Genomic DNA, 25,832 nt, shown 5'->3' with positions numbered 1-25,832 from the left:
GGCAGAGAGAGGGTGAAGGCAGAGAATGGGAAGCTAACTCAGTGGGAACCCTGGATTATGACAATAGAAATGTGAGCTCTCTCAATGTGATAAATTACAGGCCGGCTTCTTAGCTCATTGACTTTTCTCCAACTTATTAATACTTCCAAGTTCACCCTGGTGGTGGCGGGGAGGGATGCAATGAGAGAGAGAGAGGGAGGGAGAGACAAATAATAACTGGTATCTGATATTGGGGGGCTTCCCTGGAGGCTCAAACAGTAAAGAATCTGCTGCAATGCGGGAGACCCTGGTTCTATCCCTGGGTCGGGAAGATCCCCTGGAGAAGGGAATGGCTATCCACTCCAGTATTCTTGCCTGGAGAATTCCTTGGACAGAGGAGCATGGTGTGCTATAGCCCATGGGGCTGCCAAGAGTCAGACATGACTGAGTGACTAGCACTTACTTTTCTTTTTTTTTAATTTTATGTTTAAACTTTACAATATTGTATTAGTTTTGCCAAATATCGAAATGAATCTGCCACAGGTATACATGTGTTCCCCATCCTGAACCCTTCTCCCTCCTCCCTCCCTATACCATCCCTCTGGGTCGTCCCAGTGCACCAGCCCCAAGCATCCAGTATCGTGCATTGAACCCGGACTGGTGACTCGTTTCATACATGATATTATACATGTTTCATTGCCATTCTCCCAAATCTTCCCACCCTCTCCCTCTCCCACAGAGTCCATAAGACTGATCTATACATCAATGTCTCTTTTGCTGTCTCGTACACAGGGTTATTGTTACCATCTTTCTAAATTCCATATATATATGCGTTAGTATACTGTATTGGTGTTTTTCTTTCTGGCTTACTTCGGAATGAATTCAGATCAGGTCTCTTCAAGAATGGAGATGTGGGAAATCCTGGTGGAATGGCAGAACTAAAGAACATCTTTATTTTCTAGATTTAAGAAAGTTGGAACTAATCTTTGGGTGACTTGAGATAATTTCAGTCGGAATAGTAAAGTGTGAGATGAGCACTAGGTTAGGGTGAATGTCTGGTGTTAGAAGAGAGAGAGAGCTGGCAGTTGGCATTCACCTGGCGCCAGGCTCCCAGTAGCAACCTGCTAACAGTTAAAAAGGCTGCAGCCAGAAAGGCTTCTCCCAACAGAGGGCTTTTTGAACTTTGCTGTGTGAAGAAGGGCAGAGAGCTGAGAAAGAAACGCAGCTCACCAAAATGAGGCTTTCAGGTGTCTGCCAGAGATATCCAGGCCAGTCAGCAGGTATGTGAGCTTTGTGCACATTCTCAGCTTACATGAATCTCCTTGAAGGCTCAGCTAGCATCCTCGGAAGACTTCCTTGCCTAGAATGGTTGCAAGGATATTTATTTCTATCTTGGTCTCTGAGTGCAAAGTAAAGCCTGTGTTTCTTTTCGTCACCAGCATAGCAAACAGACTTCCAGTGGCGATGACTTCTCTACCTCTATGTGTCCAGCACAGGCTACCTGCCTCTCACCTTCTTTCACATCAAAAGAAAATTTTCTTTACTTCAGCAGACTTTCATGTGACCTACAAGATGTTGGGCTCAAATCTGGCAAGCAGGTTTCCAAACAAGCTTGATATCACTGAATAAGAAAAGTCAAATATTTATTTTATTTCTTCATTAATATCTTACAATGTTTACCTTTTGCCACTCAGGTTTTAAATAAATATACTTAGTAGTGGGTATTTACGTCAATTACCTTATTATGTTCTTCTCAGCGGATTTTGAGCCTATGAATGAGGTCAGAGTTAAAGCCAACATTTTAAGAAAGTTTTTTTTCTCCTATGGTCTCTGAACAGTCTCTGACCTCCTGAGATTTGCTGTGATATGAAAAGCCAGTTCCCAATAATCCAGGTGCACCTCCTTTTACAAGAACGGAGATGTTACAGTGTTTGCAAAAGACTTCGCTTTGAAGGGCCTCAGAATAATTCTGCTCCAAATAAAGCTTCTGTTTGGTTTTGGAAACCCTCTGCATGCCCTTTTCCAGGCACATGTTTACTTGAACACTCGAACTTGTCCTGGGGAGAGAGAATGTTCAGGAACTCTGAGGTGATTGGAAGGATGCTGTTTCGGGGAACCTGGTTGCTTAGTGATAAGATCCCCACAGGTCAGCCTCGTCCTCCCTCCCTTTCTCGCCAGATATTCCCATCCTGACAGGTGGCTAGAAGAGATAAAGAAGTGAGGTCCGGTGAGAGGTGTGGTGTGGTACAAGGATCCAGCCCAGCCTTGGGCTTCGAGTGTCCCGAGGACCCAGCCCTTATCCACCCCTGACTGGATTTGGGAGCTCGAGTAACTATTTTACCCTGCAAGGCTTGATTATCTTCCTGGGAAAGTAGAACCCGTCTCACAGGGCTGTGGCCAAGACTAAACTCTCAGTTTTGCTTGGGTAATTCCTGGTCAGCTTTCAGTTCCCAGCTGAGATGTTAATGTATACAGAAGCTTCCAGGACCTTGGCTACATAGGAATCCTCCTGGGGATCCTGATTTCACTCATTTCTCCCATCAGATCACTTTTCATTCCATAGAATAAGTCTCTTGCCCATTAGGCTACAGGTTCTGTGAAGACAGGAAACGTATGTTTTGTTTCTCTGGCATGTGTCATAGCACCTGGTTCATTGTCAGCTCTTAATATTTGTGGAATGGAATTGAATTAATGTATTTAAAATACTTAGTGCATGTGTGACCTATGGTGGTAGCCCCTTTTTTGTCCTTGCTCTTTATTGAATATCTTACAACTGCAGGTGGACTGGTAATGCTCCAGTAGCCATTTGCTCTCACAGTTGGATTTCTCTTCTTCCCGTATTGATGCCTAAGGCTACAACTTCTTGATTTCTCTGTCTCCATAAGCACATTTCTTCATAAAATTGCTCCCTGTTTGCATCTGACAGCCTTGTTTTGCAGATTTTCTAAAACAATTAAAAACTATTGGATGTGGCCTCATGAGACTCATCCTCTTAGGAACCAAGGAGGTTACATGATTAGACCCTGGATAAGTAGGTCTCCATGTTGGGGAGGACAGAAGATGAGGAATTTGGGAGGGAAAAGGCTAGGTTAGATTAGATTTGAGGTTTTTGTGCTTGCTTAGTTGCTCAGTTGGGTCTGACTCTTTGGGACACCAGGACCCGAGCCTGCCAGGCTCCTCTATCCATGGGATTTTTCAGGCAAGAATACTAGAGTGGGTTGCCATGCCCTTCTCCAGGGAATCTTTCCAACCTAGGGATCAAACGTGGATCTCCTGTATCTCCTATATTTCAGTGGATTCTTCACCCACTGAGCCATCAGAGAAGCCCAGGGAGACCAAACCATGGAGAGGGGAGTAGATGTGACACACAGGATGCTGACCAGGGACTCAGCCTACATAGTTAGCAAACTAAAATACTGAAGATAAGATGCTGTGCGATGGTTCATCATGCTGTTTTTCTTCTGAATAAAAAGGGCAAGGAAGAGGAAGAAGAGGTAAGATAGAGGAATGGCAGCAAAGAGGAAATACAGAGCTGCTGCCATAGTAGCATTTAGCCTCGAAAACCAGTGGGGCCCGTCTTGGAATCATGGTGATGCTGCTTTTCCCCACATTGCTTGGCCCATCACTAGCTTCTTGTGGCCTCACCTGGGCCTGCCCATTCCTCTCCCCTGACCAAGGGAAAGCTTTTTCTGATTGCTGTAAAACTTGGCTGGGTTTGAAGAGTTAAGATGCTTTTGAGAAAAAGTTCAGTTCTGTTCTCAATTGTAAGTGATAGAGAGCTTCTTTAACAGTAATGATTAACTTTATGGCTCAAGGTCACTGAGAGATGAAAATTGAAAAAATTGTTTAGAGTGACTCCTACTTCTCTTTGTGGATTACTGGGAAAATTCACTGAGGAAAGCTAAAGGGGAAAAGGAATCTAAGTCTACATGCCCTCAGAGCATGGGACAGTAAGGCATTTCTCTGTGCCTTAGGTTAATAAACAGACCATCTACACTAAGATCCAGGTTTTCAGAAAAGGCATACATGGAGAGGAATTTGTTTTAGTGACCTAGATTTAAGGGAGCAGTGGTTGAGGGATCAAGTGGTGAACGCTTGGCTGGTGGAGTGTGAACACAGTGTATTTGTACAGTGACCCTCTGACCCAAACTGGAAGGAATGTCACCAACTAAACAGCTCGTTTTGGCTTGCTTCCATCATGTTTCCCAAATGCTTGTGTCTGATTTTTTGTCTCACCAGTTTTATATGTATTACCAAGTAAGCTGACCTGCTTATATGTATTTGTGTATTCCAAGAACTGCAGCCCCTAATCCAATCGTCACCATTGTTAGCCTTTAATATTCTCCCACCTTTACTGGCTCAGGGCATCTTCCTGCCCTGTGCTCTTTCAAATGCCACCTGTAGAGATTCACTTCTCTCTGCTTAAGGCATTACATTTGGTTTCAGACATAAATATATTACTGCTCTGGTTACATATATAAATATATTATAAATATAAATATAATATAAAAAGTGTAATTACTTTAACTCTTACCAGTGTATCAGCATTGTAGGTCTGCCGTCTGGCTTCCTGGATCTGGGTACAGAGAGACTGGGTGGGGGTGAGTGGAATGGAGAGGATGATTTGGGAACCTGAAATTCTTCACATGGAAATGAAGGGCAAAGTAGGCAGAAGGTGCTGTGATCAGCATAAGAACTCGGTGCCAGATGCACCCTGGAGTTTGACCAAAGAGCACTGAGAAAGGAAACCCTTTCTGGGACAACCAGGACTGACCCTGCCTCACAATCCACCCCGTCCCCCCCATCCCCCACCCAGTGTGGGCTGACCTTCTCCTTTAGATCAGGGGTGGTTGAGTGAGCAGTGCTTGTCTGATTACCTCGCCGGATTGTTTCCCTAGAGTGAAAAAAGAGTTCTAATGCCCTTAACAACCTAAACATCTATCTGTCTATCTATCTATTTATCTATCTGGTAGCTCAGCTGGTAAAGAATCTGCTTGTAATGCAGGAGACCCTGGTTCAATTCCTGGGTTAGGAAGATCCCCTGAAGAAGGGATAGGCTACCCACTCCATTATTCTTGGGCTTCCTAGGTGGCTCAGATGGTAAAGAATCTGCCTGCAATGTGGGAGACCTAGGTTGGGAAGATTCCCTTGGAGGAGGGCATGGCAATTCACTCCAGTGTTCTTGCCTGGAGAGTTCCCATGGACAGAGGAGCCCGGTGGGCCACAGTCCAAAGAGTTGGACATGACTGAGTGACTAAGCACACACATCCATCTGTCTATACACACATGCACACACACACATGCATTAAAAGATTGAAGATGGGGCGGGAGGAGATTCTAATTTAATCTATCCTGTTGAAAAAATCAATCTAAAAGAGAAAGAAAAATGTCAAGATTTCCTGTCAAAAGCTTAAGGCAGGAAATAGGAAAATACAATCTCTTCATTCTAACACGGATCTCTTAGCCCTCCCCAGCTTTGGGTGTAGGAGGTGATAGTGAGAGAGAAGAATGAGGAGATGAGAGAAGATCAGAGACTCTATGTTGGCGTCTATGGCAGCCTCCAGACTGTGCACAGTCATACCCTAAACAGCAACTCTCCCAAAAGTAGATGTAATTTGGTTATGAGGCGATGGTCTCCTAAAAGCCCTCAGCTCCTCTTGGCCCTTGTGTCCTGGGCAGCTTCGCTGTCATTGTCTCTTAGCTCTGTGCCACCTTGCACCTGCCTGTGTATTACACAGTGACTCACTCGTATATGTTGTTTACCAAATAAAGGTGAATGCAGGAAATGCCTATCAATCAAAACATACTCTTTAAACCAAAACAGTCTAACTAAAATATTATACAGAATATAACTAGAAAAGCTTGAAGTATAAATGAGATTCAGAACCAAATCTCTCTTTGTTCCCCCCATTTGGATTAAGGGTAAGGCAGACATAATGAAGTTTGTTAGTCTGTTCCCAGCATACACTGTCACTTATTCAGTCAACGAACATGCATCATGTGCCAGTGAGGGCTTGGCACCATGCAGGGTAGTGCGGTGTGCAAAGTAAGCCCCGTGCCCACCATGTGCGCAACAATGTTCTATTGGATGAACAGACATGAATTAAATAATCACATCAGTCTGTGATTACAAACTGTGACCTGTGATACGGAGTGGGAGTTCCGACCACTCACGAATTCCTCTGCAGAAGATGGAAATATGGTGCTAATTTCATAGCGGTGCTGGGCTCTGAATCCAGCAGGCTGAGTCCCCGGGAGACCTGCATCTCAAGGTTATTCTTTCTGCTGTGAAGTTGAAGAGAATGAGAATGAACTCAGTTGCTGAAGACTTGATTGGACAGTGAGAATTTTACTAGACTCAGCAATATTCCTTTGCCTAATAAAGCTGTTCGTAAGCTTCTTCTTGGGTCACTGAGCATTCAAGTTAAACTGACATGACTTTGGCTCCAAATTTATGAGGTTGAAGCACTTTTAAGATCTATCCTTGGATAAAAATGAACTTTACAAAGGCTCCATCAAATTTCAGATGATATTAAACTGCTTTTCTTCAATTAAGAATGACATCCAGTTCATTAAAGTGAATACTAGTAGTAAAAACTCTAATTAAAATAATGATGTATAGCAGCTAAAATAAAAAACTAATAAAAACAAGAGTGACTATTGACACATCTTTTAACCATTTGTTGGATTTTAGAAATGTCTTCAATAAATTCTAAGAAATCAGAGTTCCAATTTTATGGCAAAACAATAAATTCTTAGCATGTAAAAGTGATGATGCTTTGTTAAGTTCTGAAGTGTATACATTAACTTTACTGTAAACTGAAGTAGCCATCCAGAATTTTTCATACCTAAAACAGATATGAGAGAGTTGATTTGAAGACCAAAATCTATTACTTGCTTTATGATCATATTCTTATAGAATTTTAGAACTTGAAGTTCATAGTTTACATTGATAAGTAATTGTTTCTTCATCTCTTCACCCTGTAAAAAGTTTGTTTTCTCTTTCTCTTGATATCAGACTCCCATACCCACTGACTCCTTACTGCTTACCTATCCCTTTGTTACTTCACACACTAATCTACACACTTTGATTTCAAAGGTCTGCAAATTATTTCTGAAATAAAAGAATTTGTAATTTATTAGTAATAGACCCTTTATTGATAGTTTCCTCTTGATCTCTATGATACTGCATCTGTAGGAAGACATTCATTTCATACTCAAAACGGGCTTCACATATTTCACATGTTACAGTCACCTCATTTGGTCATGTATCTTGGTTCTATTTTAATAACTACTTTAGCATTCCCTGGTGGCTCAGATGGTAAAGAATCCACCTGCTATTCAGGAGAACTGAGTTCAATCCCTGGGATGGGAAGATCCTCTGGATAAGGCAATGGCAACCTACTGAAGTATTCTTGCCTGGAGAATTCCATGGACAGAGGAGTCTGGAGGGCTTCAATTCCTAGAATCAAAAAGAATTGGACATGCCTGAGTGACTAACACTTTAGTATTAGCAGTTTGACACTGGCAGGCTGACATTTTATTTAGAGCTGAATCATTTACACTAATCCAGAAGATCTGAATATTCTCAAGAGGCTACCGGTTATTGTAGTCACTAGTGTAAGTTCAGTAAATGGCTGCACTCTTTTGCATTATCCAATTTTCACTCTGTGTATAAAGAAAGGCATGACTCGCTTTCTAAGAGATAGAAGAAGAAGGTGGCTTTCAGCCATAAGCATAGTGATAGGTTATAAGAACTTGGCCTTCAGGTGCGATCCTGCCGTTTTCATCAGAGACCACGCAACCATGCCTGTCCACTCTGTCTCTGTTGCAGCTTGTCGTAGTGTCAGATAACCAATCAACAGCAAACCTCATCAGCTCAAAGAACTTGTATGACGCTTGTCAGCAAGTCCTATGCGTGCACTTGCCCTCTATACAATGTGTGTGTGTGCCCAGTTGTGTCTAACTCTTTTTGACCCATGGACTACATGTAGCCTGCGAGGCACCTCTGTTCATGGAATTTTCCAGGCAAGAATACTGGAGTGGGTTGCCATTTCCTTTTCCAGGGAATATTCCCAACCAATCATTGATATCAACTGTGAGAACATATGTACATATACTAATCCAATACGGAATTGAATCATAGAAGTGAATTGACAGGGAATACAGACCTATTAGTTCTATTTCATATTTTCAAGTGTGCTTTTGCGTTTTACAAAGAAACCATAAAAAAATAGCTGAGGAAGACTGTTTTGGCAACTTCCCCACTCTCCCCCTTCTAATATTGTTGAAAACAGGCTCCAACATAATTTTTAGCATCCAGGTGAGTAATTTCTTTCAGATTTAAGTACAGAAAGTCTTTTGCTTTCTCTGGGAAACTGGTATTTTCTCCTAATGAAGGATGTATGAAAACAATAAAACGGAGAGTTCCCATTTTTACTTTGGGTGGCGAGAAATGATTTGCAAACCAACCATTGTTACCCAGTTGGACATTTTGGCCTATAAAGTGTTGTCCTGCTCTTTCCTCTGATTCTAACAATATAATCTGATTTATATCTTTCTTGGTGTTTATTTTCATTGTATACTTATATGGCATATATTCTTTTAAGTCACCTCAGAACATTTGTGATTTAAGGAAGATTATCAATCAGTTAATTAAAAAGTTGGGATAAGAGTTTCCAATCATTCTCCTATGTCCAATTTATCTACACTATTTCTGATAAATGGTCAGGTTCTGTGTGTTTTGGGGTCAGCATGTCAGGAGGATGATCCTGGGAGGGAAAGGTCAGAATTCTTTGATGCTGGCTTTTTCTTTAAACACCTCTCTTTACTTAAAAGGTCAGCTTATTTGTCTCATTTGAGTCAAACTGCCAGGGATTATCCGGAGAAGGCAATGGCAACCCACTCCAGTACTGTTGCCTGGAAAATCCCATGGACAGAGGAGCCTGGTAGGCTGCAGTCCATGGGGTTGCTAAGAGTCGGACATGACTGAGCGACTTCACTTTCACTTTTCACTTTCATGCATTGGAGAAGGAAATGGCAACCCACTCCAGTGTTCTTGCCTGAGAATCCCAGGGACGGGGGAGCCTGGTGGGCTGCCATCCGTGGGGTCATACAGAGTCGGACATGACTGAAGTGACTTAGCAGCAGCAGCCAGGGATTCTCAGAGTCAAGCCTCCTTTTCTAGGAGGTAAAGGGATTCAGGTTTGAAAGAGGAAATTTCTCCTCACAGGGAAGCAAAAAGACCTACTTTTGTGGTATAAAATCTTTGAAATTTTAGAACTACTGTGTATGTAGATTTATTCATTCTGTATGTAGAGTTTCAGGTTTTATAACATAAAGAACAACAGCAAGGAATTCTCTGGTGGTCCAGTGGTTAGGACTCTGATCTTTCACTGCCAAGGGCACAGGTTCAATCCCTGGTCAGGGAACTAGGATCCCACAAGCTGCATGCTGTGGCCAAAAAATAAATAAATAAAATAAAGTACAACAGATGAAGTGGCACATTCACACGTGTAGAACTACAGGGTAGCCCCTCTTTGACTGTGAAGTTCTCTGCTCAACCCCTTCTCCACACTCCTGTCCCCTCCCCATCCAGTGCCCAAGCTGTGTAACATTAATTAGCAAGGACAAAACACTATGACGGGTTGAAGAGAGATCATAGGAAAGAGGAAGAAATTTTATATTTTAAAACCCTTGAAGGTAATTTTTTTCTGCTTTTTAAACAAGGAACCCTGCATTATCATCTTGCATTTGTCCTCAAAAAATTGTGTAGCTGGCCAGGCCTGGAAGCTTATAAGAAAAGAGACTGCAGCCCTATGCTGGATCTACTAAATCAGACTGTGCCTTTCTATGATTTCGAAGTAATTCATCTGTATGCTGAAGTTTGAGAAGCAGGCATCTAGATGTGTTCTATCCAACATGGTAGCCACTGGCTGCAAGAGGCTATTGAGAGCTTGAAATACAGCTGGTCCAAATTGCAACTGTTAAGTGCAAAATACATGCCTGAATTTGAAGACTTGGTATTAAAACAGAATGTAAAATGTCTCACCAATAATTTTTATATTGATTAATGTTGAAGTGATAACATCTTGGATTGATTAGGTTGCATCAGTATTATTCAGTGTAATTTTACCTGTGTCTTTACCTATTTATTTATTTATTATTTTGTATTTATTTCATTTTTGACTGAGCTGGGTCTTTGCTGCTGCACGAAGGCTTTCTGCAGTTGGTGAGCAGGGGCTACTCGCTAGTGGTGGTGCTTGGGTTTCTCACTGCGGTGGCTTCTCTTATTGCAGAGCATGGGCTCTAGGGCGAGCAGGCTTCAGTACTTGCGATGGGTGAGCTTAGGTGCCCCCACTGCATGCAGAATCTTGGTTCCCATACTAGGGATCGAACCCATGTCCCCTGCATTGGCAGGCAGACTCTTAACTACTGGACCACCAAGGAAGTCCTCTTTTTATCTTTTAATAATTATAAAAAAATAGAAGCTAGAAAATGTGATACTACAGAGTGGCTTGTATTAGTGGCTCATATTTGTGCCTCACATTATGCTTGTGTCAGACAGCTTCTTTTCTACTTCTTCTTCCATTTAAGTTTTATTATTGTCTGTCCTTTTCTTTCAGGAACAGGTTAAATAAAAGTACTACAGTCAGTGTAGTGCTTTAACATGATACTATTTCTAGATAACATTGAATTTTAACTGGAATCTTTAATACTTTATTCCATTGAAATATTCTATAAGTTTAGCTTACATCAGTATCCCCTGGAGGGCTTATGAAAATTCAGATCATATTGCTAGATCCTGTCCCCAAAGTGTCTGACTCAGTCCATCTGAAGTGGGGCCCAGGAATTTCATTTCTAACAAGTTAGTTCCCAGATGAAATAAAAGCTGTGCGACTCTTCTCACAGATCTCAGTGAATCAGAATCACTGGGGTAATTTATAACAATGACCAGTGTGTGCCTCAACCCCACCTCCAGAGATGGTAATTTAGCTGGTTTGGGATTGGGCTTGGACAATGATATTTATATTTGAGAATGAATGCCTTAATTCAAAAGCAATAGTAAGTGGGAATGACAGGTATTGCTGGCCCAGGGCCCGAGTAGAGATGCTTTTCATTTTTCTTCTGGGGGTTTAGTGAGCAAACCATACGTTCAGTCTCCACCCTAACTGGTGTGACATGTAGGCTAATTTGCATCACTTAAATTTCATCGGCAGTGAAGCTGGGATTCAGGGAAATACAAAGATCTGCCCACATTCCACAGGAAGAGCATGGGAACTCAGTGCCCCCTCTGCCTTACTTTGATTACCCTTTATAAGCCCCTGATGTGCTTATAGAAGGTTGAGACCTGGCATTCCAGGTTCTCTCTTCTGTGTGATTGATACCTCTTGGTGGATTTTGATACACAGAACTCAGTCTAGGCTGAGGTATTTACTTCCAATATTTGATTTACTTTGGAGAAGCTTGAAATCAAACTAAGTTACCAGTTTCACTTGCAAATCGGGTGTGTTTGTCAAGAAGATACATTTAAAAAATAATTTAACCTCTTGTGTTTGCCGAGTGACAGGAAAAGCGTGAATGTGAATTCAATTTAATGATGAATCACCAGTTTAGCACAGCCCCTGATCTGACTCACTCACTTAGTGTATGACTCATGTGTTGCTGGATTTGCATTGTTTGAAGATGAATTGCTATGACCCCTGGAGATATTGTATTTTCTCCTTAATTTTTGAAAACCATTGTTTGCAGTGTATAAAAAATTGAAAAATATAAATGATTAACAATGACATGTTACTCTAGATACATATGTACATACGCACTACCAGGAGAGGGGCTGCACTTAGGTTATGACTGTAAGGTAAAGTAGGTTACTTGTTTGACTAGGTTTTCAATAGTAAATATATTTTGCTTCTTGACAGTGTGACTGATGGGTATGAACAACCATCCCCAGGATACATATTTTGAGTTACTTCTCAGTAGTTTGGATAAGTTCATATGATAGTTTATTTGTCCCTGCTGTTTTGGTCCCCAGTGATAAAGATTCATGGAGTGATTGTGAACATTAAGAATGTAAGCATTTTTCAGTTTGAATTCCTTAGGTTTATTTCTTGAGTTTTGGTCTAGATCACAAGGCTTATGTGTGCTTAAGTCGCTTCAGTCACGTCAGACTCTTTTCAATCCCATGGACTGTAGTCCCCCAGGCTCCTCTGTCCATGGATTCTCCAGGCAAGAATACTGGAGTGGGTTGCCGTACCCTCCTCCAGGGGATCTTCCAGACCCAGGGCTTGAACTAGTGCCTCCTGTGTTACCTGCATTGGCAGACGTGTTCTTTACCACTAGCGCCACCTGGGAAGCCCCACAGGATTTATACTAATTCTCAATACCCAAGGACATGTTTTCTATTTTCTCTTCTTTCTTTGACGTATACAAATCAGTTTCAAGTTTTCTGGGTTCTAAGTTTAATATCATACTACTCCATTGCCTCCCATTCTTTCTAGAAGAGGTGAGATACTTGAAGTTGTGGGGCTTCTCATGGCTTTGCTCTTTGGAGCAGTTACTGTCTTTTACTTTGATGACTATTCATAACTCATGGAGAAGATATCTCTTCACAAACCAAATGGCAGGTTATTCAATAGCAGAAATCAGTCCTTTAAATCACAGCCTTTGAACTTATATGCAGACAATTTTTAACAACATTCCTTAAAATGACCAGAAACAGATATTCTTTTCTTGGGGCAAATCATGATGTAAAAGATGTTTTGAAATACTTGACCTTTCCAAATAATAGTAATGCAAAAGAAACTATATTGATTTGGGAGTGTGAAATAAGCACCTTAGATGAAGTTTAAAATTTATGAGTAAATAAAATCTATAACTGATACAGAAAACTCAATTTAATTCCTGATATTTTCTCTTGACACACTGTTTCACAAAGTTAATCAAAACTGTGGAAATGGTTGCTCTGAATTTTGTCCCCCTTTCCTTCCCCAGACTTCTGTTGATGAAGATGCTATGATGAGTAAAACATTTAAAATGGCTCTAGTGGGTGTGCAAGGAACCTATGTATTTTTAAAAAAATGAATAATTTAGAGTTTATCTGAAAGAACTGAGTGTGAAAGACTTGACGGACATCATTAAACCAACTCAAGATAAATAACTGGTAACTATAGGAAGTTTGCTAAAACAGTCTGGAAAGTTTTTTAAATATTCCTAATGGAAACCTATATAGCTTAAACACAGACAGGTATCTTTAATCCCCAAATGTTTTTTCGATATATTTGTCTTCTGGTCTAGAGTACCCGAGGACTTTTAACTGCAAATAATGAAAACACAATGCAAACTCTTTAAAGCAGAAAAAAAAAGTTATGAATCAAAGGGCTCAAATTTGTTTCAGGGCTCTGTCTCTACATTCTGCTTCTCTTGACCTCGCTTACATATTGGCCTCATTTTTATCTATTATCTAAAAAGGATGGCTTATTGCTCACGGTTTGGGAAAATGACTGTAGGCAATTCCAGATTCCATTTTTTCTCACAACTTACCATTCTAGAGGGAGGGAAACCCTTGCTCATATTATTTATACATATGAAATCTTTGCAAAGTCCCAGGCTGATCCTGTGTTTTCGAGTATATGAGTGTGCATGAGTGCATACATTTTTATTTTGTTTCGTTTCAAATACATGGTTTTATTTTTTAAAAAAACATTCAGTTTTTACTGGACAAATACGTTTACCCATATGCTGAACTCAGCATGTCTTCACCGTTTGTCCTTGTCATTGCTTTGGAAGTTCTGACCTAGAAATTATCTGGTTAATTAATCACATGAAGATGGAGAAGAAAGACATGGAAATAGAGTGTGGGAAAGAGAAATACATTTTTCGTTAGTTCTACACACTATTTAAAAAAACGTTAATGCGGGCAACTGGTGTTTTCCACTACTGCAAGAGCACCATAGATCAGTTCATTTTCTCAGTTTATGTAAATGAAGTCATATAGTGTATAGTCTTCTGTGTCTAACTTACCTCACTCAACATATATTTGTGGGATTCCTCTATATTGTTAAATGTTTGCTTTTTTTAAATTGCTCTTTGGTATTTTGTTGTATGAATGGTTAAGTCACATTTTACTTAACCATTCCCATTCGGTGCTTAGTGGATATTTGCACTGTTTTCAATTTCAAGCTATTATACTCTGAGGTGCTGTTATGTACCTTTTTCATGCTGTCTGCAAAGCATATGCATACATTTGTCTTGTTTATACACTTAGGAGAGAAATTGCTGGATCATAGTACAGGTGCCCCTCCACATGGGCAGATTCAGTCAACTGCAGATAAAAAATATTTTGAGAAAAAAAAGTTCTAGAAAGTTCCAGAAAGAAAAACTTGGATTTGACACATGCCAGCAACTATTTACATAGTGTTTAGATTATTTTAGGCATTATGAGTAATCTTTAGGTGATTTAAACTATATAGGAGGATGTAGTAGGTTATATGCAAATACTACATCATTTTATATAAGGGACTTGAGCATCCATGGATTTTGGTATCCATGGGGATCCTGGAACCAGTCTCCCTGCAGATAACAAGGAGTGACTGTATGGCTGACTGTAAATGTTATATGCTCAGCTTTAGTAGATGTACCAATTTTATTTTTCAAAATGGTTGTACCAGTTTACACTCCTATAGCAATTAACGTGAATTTAACTCCTACAGAAATTAATGTGAATTTAAACTGGCTTAAAATTCAACATTTGAAAAACTAAGATCATGGCATCCAGTCCTATCACTTCATGGTAAATAGATGGGGAAAAAATGGAAACAGTGACAGACTTTTTTTTTCTGGGCTCCAAAATCACAGAGGACAGTGACTGCCACCATGAAATTAAAAGATGCTTGCTCCTTGGAAGAAAAGCTATGACAAGGTTAGACAGCATATTAAAAATCAGAGACATCACTTTGCCAAAAAAGGTCCATATAGTCAAAGCAATAGTTTTTTCAGTAGTCATGTAAAGATGTGAAAGTCGGACCATAAAGAAGGTTGAGTGCTGAAGAACTGATGTTTTTGAACTGTGGTGTTGGAGAAGATGCTTGAGAGTTCCTTGGACTTTAAGAGATCAAACCAGTTTATCCTAAAGGAAATCAACCCTGAATATTCATTGGAAGGACTGATGCTGAAGCTGAAGCTCCAATACTTTGGCCACTTGATGAGAAGAACCGACTCATTTGAAAAGACCCTGATGCTGGGAAAGATTGAAGGCAGGAGGAGAAGGGGATGACAGAAGATGAGGTGGTTGGATGGAATCACTGACTCAATGGACATGAGTTTGAGCAAACTCTGGGAGATGGTGAAGGACAGGAAAGCCTGGAGTGCTGTGGTCCATGGGGTCGCAAAGAGTTGGACATGACTAAGTGACTAAACCGCAGTAACTAGTTGTTTCCACATCCTTACTAAGAGTTGATATTGTCAGAGTTTTAAATTTTAGCTATATTAGAGGGTGTGTATGTGTTTTTTCTTAATGTGGTTTTAATTTGCATTTCTCTGATGACTAAGATGTTTGAGTATCTTTTCATTTGTTAATAGGTCATTTGTTTATTTTATTCTGTGGAGTTTTGTGCAGGTTGTTTTGCCCATTTTTCTACTGGGTCGTCTTTCTTTTTCTAATGGATTTAGAATAATTATATATCTGGACGCAAGACTACACAAACCCACACCTACACACATACACATTTGTGTCTTGCTTTTTTCACAGTCTTAATGGTATCATTAGCTGAAGATTTCTTATGTTATTGTATTTCAATCTATCATTCTTTTCTTTTACCCTTAGTGCTTTTTGGTATCTTCTTCAAGATTCTCTCGGGTATTCTTGGCCCTTTGCATTGCCATAAACATTTCACAATTAGCTTGTGAATTTCCATGAAAAGCCTGCTAGTGTGGAGATTGCTTTGAACCAAAATTTTAGGAAGATCTCTCTTAGAAAGTCACATTTAGGCTGAGACCTAAAGGATTAGAAGAAGCCAGTCTTGTAAGGTGAATATGGAGGAAGGCAGACTTTTCTAGGGAAAAGGAAACTTAATGTGCAAAAACCCAAAATATAAAAAAAATTAGCTGCAAGGCAACCTGTGTGACAGAAAGAAAGGTGAAGCTGGCATGTGGATAAAAACTCAGATACTACAGTCTTGAAGGCCATGGTAAGAGGTTTGGACTACCAAGGGATCAGCAGAGATTTAGAAATTGTTGCTTTGTTTGCCAACTATTAGAGTGTTTTTGTTAAGAAAAGGTTTTACTTTGGCATTTATTCATTTTTTAAAATTGGTGATTTAACTTGAAAAGCCCTCAGAAATTCACAAAGCCCTAATCTGATTCTCTTTGACACATTTATAATATGAGTTTTGTTGGATTCTTTGACTCATATTTGGACTGAATACAGCCGTGGGTACTTTATAAACTCATTTAACTCCCACAATTTCCTATATTTGAACTCAGTGTGCTAAACCATTTCTTTGAAAACTAGGTAAAATTTCCCCCACACAACACAGTATATGTTCATTTCATGTCTATTTCATTCTTGTTTTTTGTTCACCAGGAAGAGTCACAAAAGAGATGAGTCAACTGTAAATGCAGGAGTGTGTGTCTATGCCCATTATCCTCAAGCATCCCTGGAAACACTTGTAGCTTAGAATTCCTATCAAAAGGCTTTTGTTATTTCAAGGGCAGTGCTAACATACACAATGACTACATGTTTTTGATTGCTTCAAAGACTCTTTGCTATTCTCCAGAAAGAATGCAGCTGCCTTAGCAATTGCAACACCACTCTGCTTATAAAATGCTCTCCAAGGGAGTCCAGGATGTTATATTGATGTCAAAATGGGCAACCTTTACAGTGGTACTCTATATGGGAGTGATTACAAGGTTCCTGAAAGTAAATCCTTGTTACTTTGTCTTAATACTTTTGAAATAACCAATGCAGTTCGATACACAGTTGAGCAATTTTATGGACGAATTAGTGTTCGACTCTTCTGAGAATGCAGATGACCAAGGCTGAAAAACTAATATTTAGGGGCTTATCTATTCCAGAGCACAGGCATGTAGGGTTCTCTTATAGAAAATGATGTGGGTCAAGGTGAGAGGATATGGAAGAATAAGACACAGGTAAAGGAGAATTTAATAAGCATAGGTGAGTTATAAATAAAACAAAGGTGTCAATCCTTGCTTTCTCAGCTCTATTTGACCTTGGTAGCCCTGGCCTCACCAACATGTGTTATATGGAAAAGTCTTGTCACCTGAAATCACATACTGAGTACGTTGGGGTCAGTCTCCTCAGACCATATAGTTACTTCTGGATCTGAGCTCTTCTCTGAACTCCTGAGCCCTTGTTTGGGTCCAGCCTTTTTTCTGAGAGCATGACCATGCTCCACAAATACTCAGCTACTGTCTGGCCTCTGTAACAAGTGAGACAGCCCCCAGGGGACAGCTCCCATGGTTTCTACTGCTTGATGTGTGAATATTACTTCTGCCATAAGGCACTCACTCCTCCTGTAGCCCATGTGCCAAGCCTAAGGCCCCTTGGGAAGTGGTGGGCATTTCCTACCTTGGTTGCCAGATGTCCTTGGACACTTCTGTGGATGGTAAATCTGCTTCCTTTCAGTGGGGTTGGCTTAGCAGCTTTGTTTGTCCTTTACTTCTAGACCCATCAAGTTCTAGTTTTCTTCCCATTTCTTAATCAGCCATGTTGAGGGCTCCTTTAATTAATCCTTATTACTACAATAGACAATTATTTAGGATTTAGTTTGCTTTCATGGCTTTTTAGGTTTCTGCTATAGAGTTATGAAATTATTTCTACATATTCTTGGTGTCCCACACAACATTGTTTTTGATCTAGGAACTCACTTTATAGAATAAGATATTTGGTTGATGTCCTTTGAGATTCATCAGTTCAGTGGATCCATCTCTCAGAAGTATCTGGCCTGAGAGAACAATGGAAAAATGTGCTTAAAGCTTTGCCAAAATACCAGCTGGGAGATACTATCTTGCCAAGTCAGAGTTTGTCCTGCCAGATGCATCAGCCAATGGTCCACGGTGCTATTCTTCTAGAACCAGAAGACACAGGTGTGTGTGTAGGGGATGTATAACGCAGTAGTTCTTTACATGAAATGCTTAATATGTACCATTTACTAAAGTCTTTCATCTAATCTCTATGACTCTGGTCTCAGCTTTAGAGATATCATGTTCCGAGGGAAGTATGTGTCCACTGAAATGAAAGCTGAGCTTCTCACCTGCCTATCAGGCTCTAATATCTTCCCCCACTTTATTGTAAAAGAATTGACATGTAACACTGTGTAAGTTGAAGCTATACATAGTGAAGATTTGATATATGTATATACTGCAAAGTGCATACCACAATATGGTTAATTAACACATCCGTCACCTCACATAGCTACCATTTTAATTTTATTCATTTATTTTTTGTGTGGTGAGAACTTTTAAAATTTACTTTATTAGCAACTTTCAAGTATACAAAACAGCGTTATCAATTATAGTCACTGTACTATATATTAGATCCCCAGAACTTATTCATCTTATAACTGGAAGTTGGCATGCTTTGACCACATTTACTTGTTTTCCTCACAATGTCACCTCTGGCAGCCACCAGTCTATACCCTGTTTCTATGAATTCAGTTTTTTTTAATAGTCCACATTTAAGTGAGACCATTCAGTATTTTCCTTTCTCTCTTTGACTTATTTTACTTAGTGTAATACCCTCAGAATTTATCCGTGTTCTCCAAATGTCAGGATTTACTTCTTTTTATGGCTGATAAATATTTCATTGTATGTATATGCCACATTTTCTTTACCTATTTGTTTGGCAGTGGAGACTTGGGTATTTTCTATGTTTTGACTATTGTAAATAATGCTGTAGTAAACAGGAGGGTACAGATATCTCTTCAAAATAGTCATTTTTCCCCCTTTCAATTTATATCCAGGAGTGAGATCGCTAGATAACATGATGAAGTGAAGTGAAAGTCACTCAGTCGTGTTCAACTCTTTGCAACCCCATGGACTGTACAATCCATGGAATTCTCCAGGCCAGAATACTGGAGTGGGTAGCTTTTCCCTTCTCTAGGGGATCTTCCCAACCCAGAGATTGAACCCAGGTCTCCCACATTGCAGGTGGATTCTTTACCAGCTGAGCCACAAGGGAAGCCCGATAATATGATAGTCTTATTTATATTTTTTTGAATTAACTACCCCATACTGTTTTCCATGCTGCTGCTGCTAAGTCGCTTCAGTAGTGTCCGACTCTGTGCGACCCCATAGACAGCAGCCCACCAGGCTCCCCTGTCCCTAGGATTCTCCAGGCAAGAACACTGGAGTGCGTTGCCATTTCCTTCTCCAATGCATGAAAGTGAAAAGTGAAAGTGAAGTCGCTCAGTTGTGTCCGACTCTTCACGACCCCATGGTCTGCATCCGACCAGGCTCCTCCGTCCATGGAATTTTCCAGACAAGAGTACTGGAGTGGGATGCCATTGCCTTCTCCACTGTTTTCCATAGTGACTACCAATTTATATTTCCACCAATGGGAACCAGAGGAACCAGAGGGTTCTTTTTTCTCCACATCCTCATCAACTTTTATCTCTTGTCTCTTTGATAATAGCCATTTTAACATGTGTGAAGTGATATCTCATTGCAGCTTTGATTTGCATTTTCCTGATGATTAGTGATGCTGAACATATTTGCATGTACCTGTTGGCCATTTACATGTATTTGGAAAAATATCTATTCATATCCTTTGCTCATTTTTAAAGTCAGATTATTGTCATTATTCTGCTACTGAATTATATGAGTTTCTTACATATTTTGGATATAAATCCCTTATCAGATATATGATTTGCAAATATTTTCTCCCATTTGTGGGTTGCCTTTTCATTTTGTTGATTGTTTTTCTTGCTGTGTAGAAGCTTTTTAATATGATGTAGTCCAGCTTATTTGTTTTTGCTTTTATTGCTTATGATTTTGGTGTCATATCCCAAAAGTCCTTGCTAAGACCAACGGGCACTTTCACTGGTTACTTCTAGGAGTTTGTTTTATGTCTTGTATTTTAGTCTTTAGTCCACTTCAAATTAATTTTTTGAGTTGTGTAAGGTAGGGATCAGTTTCATTCTTTTGCATGTGGATATCCATTTTTTCCAGCACCACTTATTTGAAAGACCTTCTTTTCCACCACTTACTATTCTTGGCTCCATTTTCAAATATTCATTGACCATATATTGTTGTTCAGTCACGCAGTTGTGTCCAACTCTTTGCGACTCAATGAACTACAGCTCACTGGCTTCCCTGTTCTTCACCATCTTCCAGAGCTTGCTCAAACTCATGTGTATTGTCAGTGATGCCATCCAACCATCTCATCCTCTGTCATCCCCTTCTCCTCTTGCCTTCAATCTTTCCCAGCATCAGGGTCTTTTCAAATGAGTCAGTTCTCCGTGTCAGGTGGCCAAAGTATTGGAGTTTCAGCTTCAGCATCAGTCCTTCCAATGAATATTCAGGGTTGATTTCCTTTAGGATGGACTGGTTGGATCTCCTTGTTGTCCAAGAGACTCTCAAGAGTCTTCTCCAACACCACAGTTCAAAAGCATCAATTCTTCAGTGCTCAGCTTTATTTATAGTCCAACTCTCACATCCATACATGACCATTGGAAAAACTATAGTCTTGACTAGACGGACTTTTGTTGGCAAAGTAATGTCTCTGCTTTTTAATATGCTGTCTAGGTTAGTCATAACTTTCCTTCCAAGGAGTAAGAGTCTTGTAATTTCATGGCTGAAATAATTTGCAGTGATTTTGGAGCCCCCCAAAATAAAGTCAGCCACTGTTTCCACTGTTTTCCCATCTATTTGCCATGAAGTGATGGGACCGGATGCCATGATCTTGGTTTTCTGAATGTTGAGTTTTAAGCCAACTTTTTCATTCTTCTCTTTCACTTTCATCAAGAGGCTCTTTAGTTCTTCTTCACTTTCTGCAATAAGGTTGGTGTCATCTGCATGTCTGAGGTTACTGATATTTCTCCTACCAATCTTGATTCTATCTGGTGATTCAGCCAGCCTGGCATTTCTCATGATGTACTCTGCATATAAGTTAAATAAGCAAGGTGACAATGTATAGCCTTGATGTACTCCTTTCCCGACTTGGAACCAGTCTGTTGTTCCATGTCCAGTTCAATAGTTTGTTGCGATCCACACAGTCAAAGGCTTTGTGGATCAAGTCATAGTCAATAAAGCAGAAGTAGGTGTTTTTCTGGAACTCTCTTGCTTTTTTGATGATCCAACAGGTGTTGGCAATTGAATCTCTGGTTCCTCTGCCTTTTCTAAATCCAGCCTGAACATCTGGAGGTTCATTGTTCACATGCGGTTGAAGGCTGGCTTGGAGAATTTTGAGCATTACTTTACTAGCGTGTGAGATGAGTGCAATTGTGAGATAGTTTGAACATTCTTTGGCATTGCCTTTCTTTGGGATTGGAATGAAAACTGATCTTTTCCAGTCCTGTGGCCACTGCTGAGTTTTCCAAATTTGCTGGCATATTGAGTGCAGCACTTTCACAGCATCATCTTTTTGGATCTGAAATAGTTCAACTGGAATTCCATCACCTCCGCTAGCTTTGTTCGTAGTGATACTTCCTAAGGCCCACTTAACTTCACTTTCCAGGCTGTCTGGCTCTAGGTGACTGATCACACTATCGTGGATATCTAGTTCATGAAGATCTTTTTTGTATGGTTCTGTATATTCTTGCAGCCTCTTCTTAATATCTTCTGCTTCTGTTAGGTCCATACCATTTCTTGCCCATGGTATTTAAAATGTGATTTCTAGAGTTTGTCAATATATCTGAAAATGTATATGTGGCTCTAAGGTTTCTTTTTTTTTTCTTCTTTCTATATTATACCTATTGAGTTCTTACAGACTTTGTTCCATATAGAAAAATTGAGTGTAATGTAAGTGTTAAAATCTGTATTGAAAAAATAGTATGTTTTCTTTTGAATTCCTGCCTTGTATCAGCACACATTCTACAAGGTACCTAAGCGTTAAAGATATTGGTAAAAATCTAATAAATTGAATACATTTCCCAACAAAAGAAGTAATTGTAGTGAATTTAAAGCAATTTAATTCTATTCATGGAATTTTTTATTGAGCTCTTCCCTGAGAGCAGATGGCAACATTTGCTACAGGATTGGAGGGAAAGGAGCCAATAGTAACCACCCTTGGCACCTTCTGACCATTTGCAGTTACCTCTTAAATTCCTATTAAATTACAGTACCTGATCTGAAATTTTAAGTCTTCTTTTAAAAAGTGATTAAGAGGAAGGGAAAAAAAAAAAAAAAAACAGAGAGAAAATGAAACTTATGCAAAATCAGCCTTAGAATCAGAGAGTCACAGAGAAGCCATTGAAGGATTAAAGATGACCTTGTCTGAGGACACACTCTTCTTCTCCTAGGCTTCTGTCACACTATCCCAGCTGATAGAGAAGCAAGTCACAAGGCTGAGGTCATGTGAGTGCTGTGATGTAGGGCTGCTGGCTCCACGCTCCCATGGAAGCATGCCCTAGAGCCCTGCACATGGGTTGTTCTGCAACTGGGCTGAGATGGAAGACAGCTCTGCCTTTACTAAGAAACTAGTGGAAATGGCCTGACACTTAGATGTATTTTATTCTAATTCTAGTTCTGTTTCTCTAGCTAGTTGCATGGACAGTTTACTTAATCTAAGTGTCAGTTTCCTAGAAGGGTTGTTGTGAAGATGATGCATAAAGCAGCCAGAATTATGCCTGGAGTTAGCAATTTTTTGATAAATTGTAGAGATAATGATGATGGTGGTGGTGGTAATGATGAGGAAAAAGAGGAAGAGGAAGATAAAGATGAGGAAGATGGTTTAAAGAACCAAATATCAGGCCTCCCTGGTGGCTCAGTCAGTAAAGAATCCACCTGAAATGAGGGAGACCTGTGTTCGATCCCTGGGTTGGGAAGATCCCCTGGAGGAGGGCATGGCAACCCACTCCAGCATTCTTGCCTGGAGAATCCCACGGACAGAGGAGCCTGGTAGGCTATAGCCCTTGGGGTTACAAAGAGTTGGATATGACCGAGTGACTAAGCATAGCACAGCATTGGCCAAGGCTGGATTTTGCCTAAACTTTGGATGAACCCAGATCACTACCCAGATTAAGTATTATCTTCATGGCACTGAATTTGACCAGGCATTACAATGCACCTTCCTGTTTTTATAAGATTTCTCTCTCTCCTTGTCTCTCTCTCTCACACACACACAGACACTGTCATCTTTAATCTCATATTAAACCTCATAAAAACAAAGAATGGCAGTCTTCAAACAAAATTGAATTATTATAAAACACATTTGGATGAAACAATTTTAATTTTAAATCAGATTTTCTTTATTTACTTTTTTAAAGGAGTGAGAGAGAATTTGCCATATGTAAGACATTTCAAACATTCTAAAAGAACAGGAAAACATGTGTAACAAATTTAGCAGATGATCTTGGCTTTTGACTATTTTCTACATTGAAAAATAAAATCAGTAAATATTTTTGCCTAAGATTACAAAAATGTTTAGCCATGTATATCACTCAAGGTGATTTATAGTATAGTAGTAGCTTTTCTGAGACATCCTCAAATGAAGGCACTAGCTTAATGGTGGGGAGAAGACAATGGCAACACACTCCAGCTCTTGCCTGGAGAATCCCAGGGACAAAGGAGCCTGTTGGGTGCTGTCTATGGGGTCACACAGAGTTGGACATGACTGATGCAACTTAGCAAGAGCAGCAGCTTAATGGTGGAGGGCAGAGAAATTGAGCGGAGAAGGCAATGGCACCCTACTCCAGTACTCTTGCCTGGAAAATCCCATGGACAGAGGAGCCTGGTAGGCTGCAGTCCATGGGGTCTCTGGGGGTTGGACACAACTGAGCGACTTCACTTTCACTTTTCACTTTCATGCATTGGAGAGGGAAATGGCAACCCACTCCAGTGTTCTTGCCTGGAGAATCCCAGGGACAGGGGAGCCTGGTGGACTGTGGTCTATGGGGTTGCACAGAGTCGGGCACAACTGAAGCGACTTAGCAGCAGCAGCAGCAGAGAAATTGAGGCTCAGAGACAGCGTAGAACAAACTTATAGCTTTCATTTGGGAATCCTTGTGGGGAGGGTGGGAGTGATATATAGGGTGGCTTGGTATATAAAACCACTCAGGTAAAGAATTCTCCTCCTACATGCAGGAGACCAATCCCTGGGTCAGGAAGATCCCCTGGAGAAGAAAATGACAAACCACCCCAGTCAGTATTCTTGCCTGGAAAATCATGGACAGAGGAGTCTGATGGGCTATATAGTCCATGGGATCACAAAAGAATCAGACATGACTTAGCAACTAAACACACAAAAACTATATGTATAATTACATTGCAAGCTCAACTGAATTTTCTTTTAGTCATACTGCTGCTTGTATTTCCATTAGTGCTTACTTAATAACATCATAATTAGCTATTTTCTCTTCCACTGAACTTCATATTTTCGTAAAATGGCACATCAGTGTGGAATCGGGTGGAAGGCCTGGGTGGCAAGATTGTACTGTGTTTCCTAGGCTGGTTTGGAACAGAGTGGGCACTCAATGAATGCTTGAATAAATAATTGAATAGATGATTGGATGAGAGAGATTTTTAGAGACTTGAAAATACCTTGTTCTTGTTCTTGAAATGAATAAAGCAACATGCTTTCTGTTTTCATTTTCCCCAAATATATAATTGGTCAATGAGTGGCTTATGTAAGGCTGGTAGCAGCCTACCATATGCCAGAACTGGGCTGTTTCGTAACCAGAATACTTGTGAAAGTGGTCTGAAGTGGGTGGTAAACATTGTAAGACCAAATACCAACTGTGCTGTAGGCCTACAGTTGTCATTTGATGTGTGTGTGTTGGGGGGAGGCTTTGAGGAAATTTAATAATAAAATTCAAGATTGCCATCCACTTTATTGACTCAAAACTTAAGGAGTTTATTATTTTCAAAAAAGTTTTTCTTGGCAAATAGTATGCTGACAGTTGAGCACATGGCAATAAAATGGATAATTAAGATTATTAGGAGAAGAAAATTTGCACATAGGGTTATTATATTAGAACTTTTTGAATGAGTAATGCACTCACAGAGATAAGCTTTATTGCAGGAAACTGATTAACAAATTTATCATCTGCATAGTAGATGTTCTTGTTGAATGCTGAGGCTACTGGGAAATAAGATGGAAAGGACATTTGAAATGTGTTCTGTTCACAATTGTTAATTAAATCATATTTTCCTCAAATCCTTGTATGTGGATAACATAATGTCTGGAAACTTCCCCTTCTGTATCTTGAGATGCAAGCATTTTCTTCTTACAATCAGTTTGGAGCCCTGTACAACTAACTTTGGACAAGTTTATCTTCTTTACTCACTTTGTAAACTATCAGCTGTAAATTGTCACAGATTGCAATTTGGGGTTAAAGAAAAAAGAATGAAGAAATGCAACATGAAGGCAGGGTGTGGATAGTCTGTTACAAGTGTCATTCTTTCAAGTCAGGCATTTTTAATGGGTTTGCAGATGAAAGTTAATTCTTAAGATGTTTCTGTATTCCAAATCTCTTCTATCAAATGGGTATCAGATTTGGACTGCTTCCAAAAACAGGACAGCAAAATGCCTATGATGATATGCTCCAAAGAAGAGTTGAGTACAAACTATGACTATTCCCTCTCAGAGCATAGGACTAAAGATATGACTGGTAGTCCATACCCTTGGGAGAAGTACCTACGGTTTAACTTCCTTCACTGAACATTTTCATAGCATC

General features: G+C 40.0%; 1 long non-coding RNA gene across 2 annotated transcripts in view; it reads left to right on the top strand.

Moving 5' to 3' along the window:
• The first annotated feature begins 1,148 nt into the window (after positions 1-1,148).
• Positions 1,149-25,832, top strand: part of LOC147366177 (uncharacterized) — a 49,043-nt gene continuing 24,359 nt past the window's right edge. For both annotated transcript variants that reach the window (XR_015132415.1, XR_015132414.1), the window contains exon 1: positions 1,149-1,259. This is a non-coding gene — a long non-coding RNA (uncharacterized LOC147366177). The remainder of the gene's footprint in view (positions 1,260-25,832) is intronic.

This window comes from Bos grunniens, chromosome 9, assembly GCF_055505025.1.
Source record: "Bos grunniens cultivar Pamir isolate PY7600 chromosome 9, Bosgru_T2T1.0, whole genome shotgun sequence".
NCBI lineage: Eukaryota > Metazoa > Chordata > Mammalia > Artiodactyla > Bovidae > Bos > Bos grunniens.
Note: the sequence above shows the minus strand (reverse complement) of the source record. Positions and strands in the feature narration are given on the sequence as shown.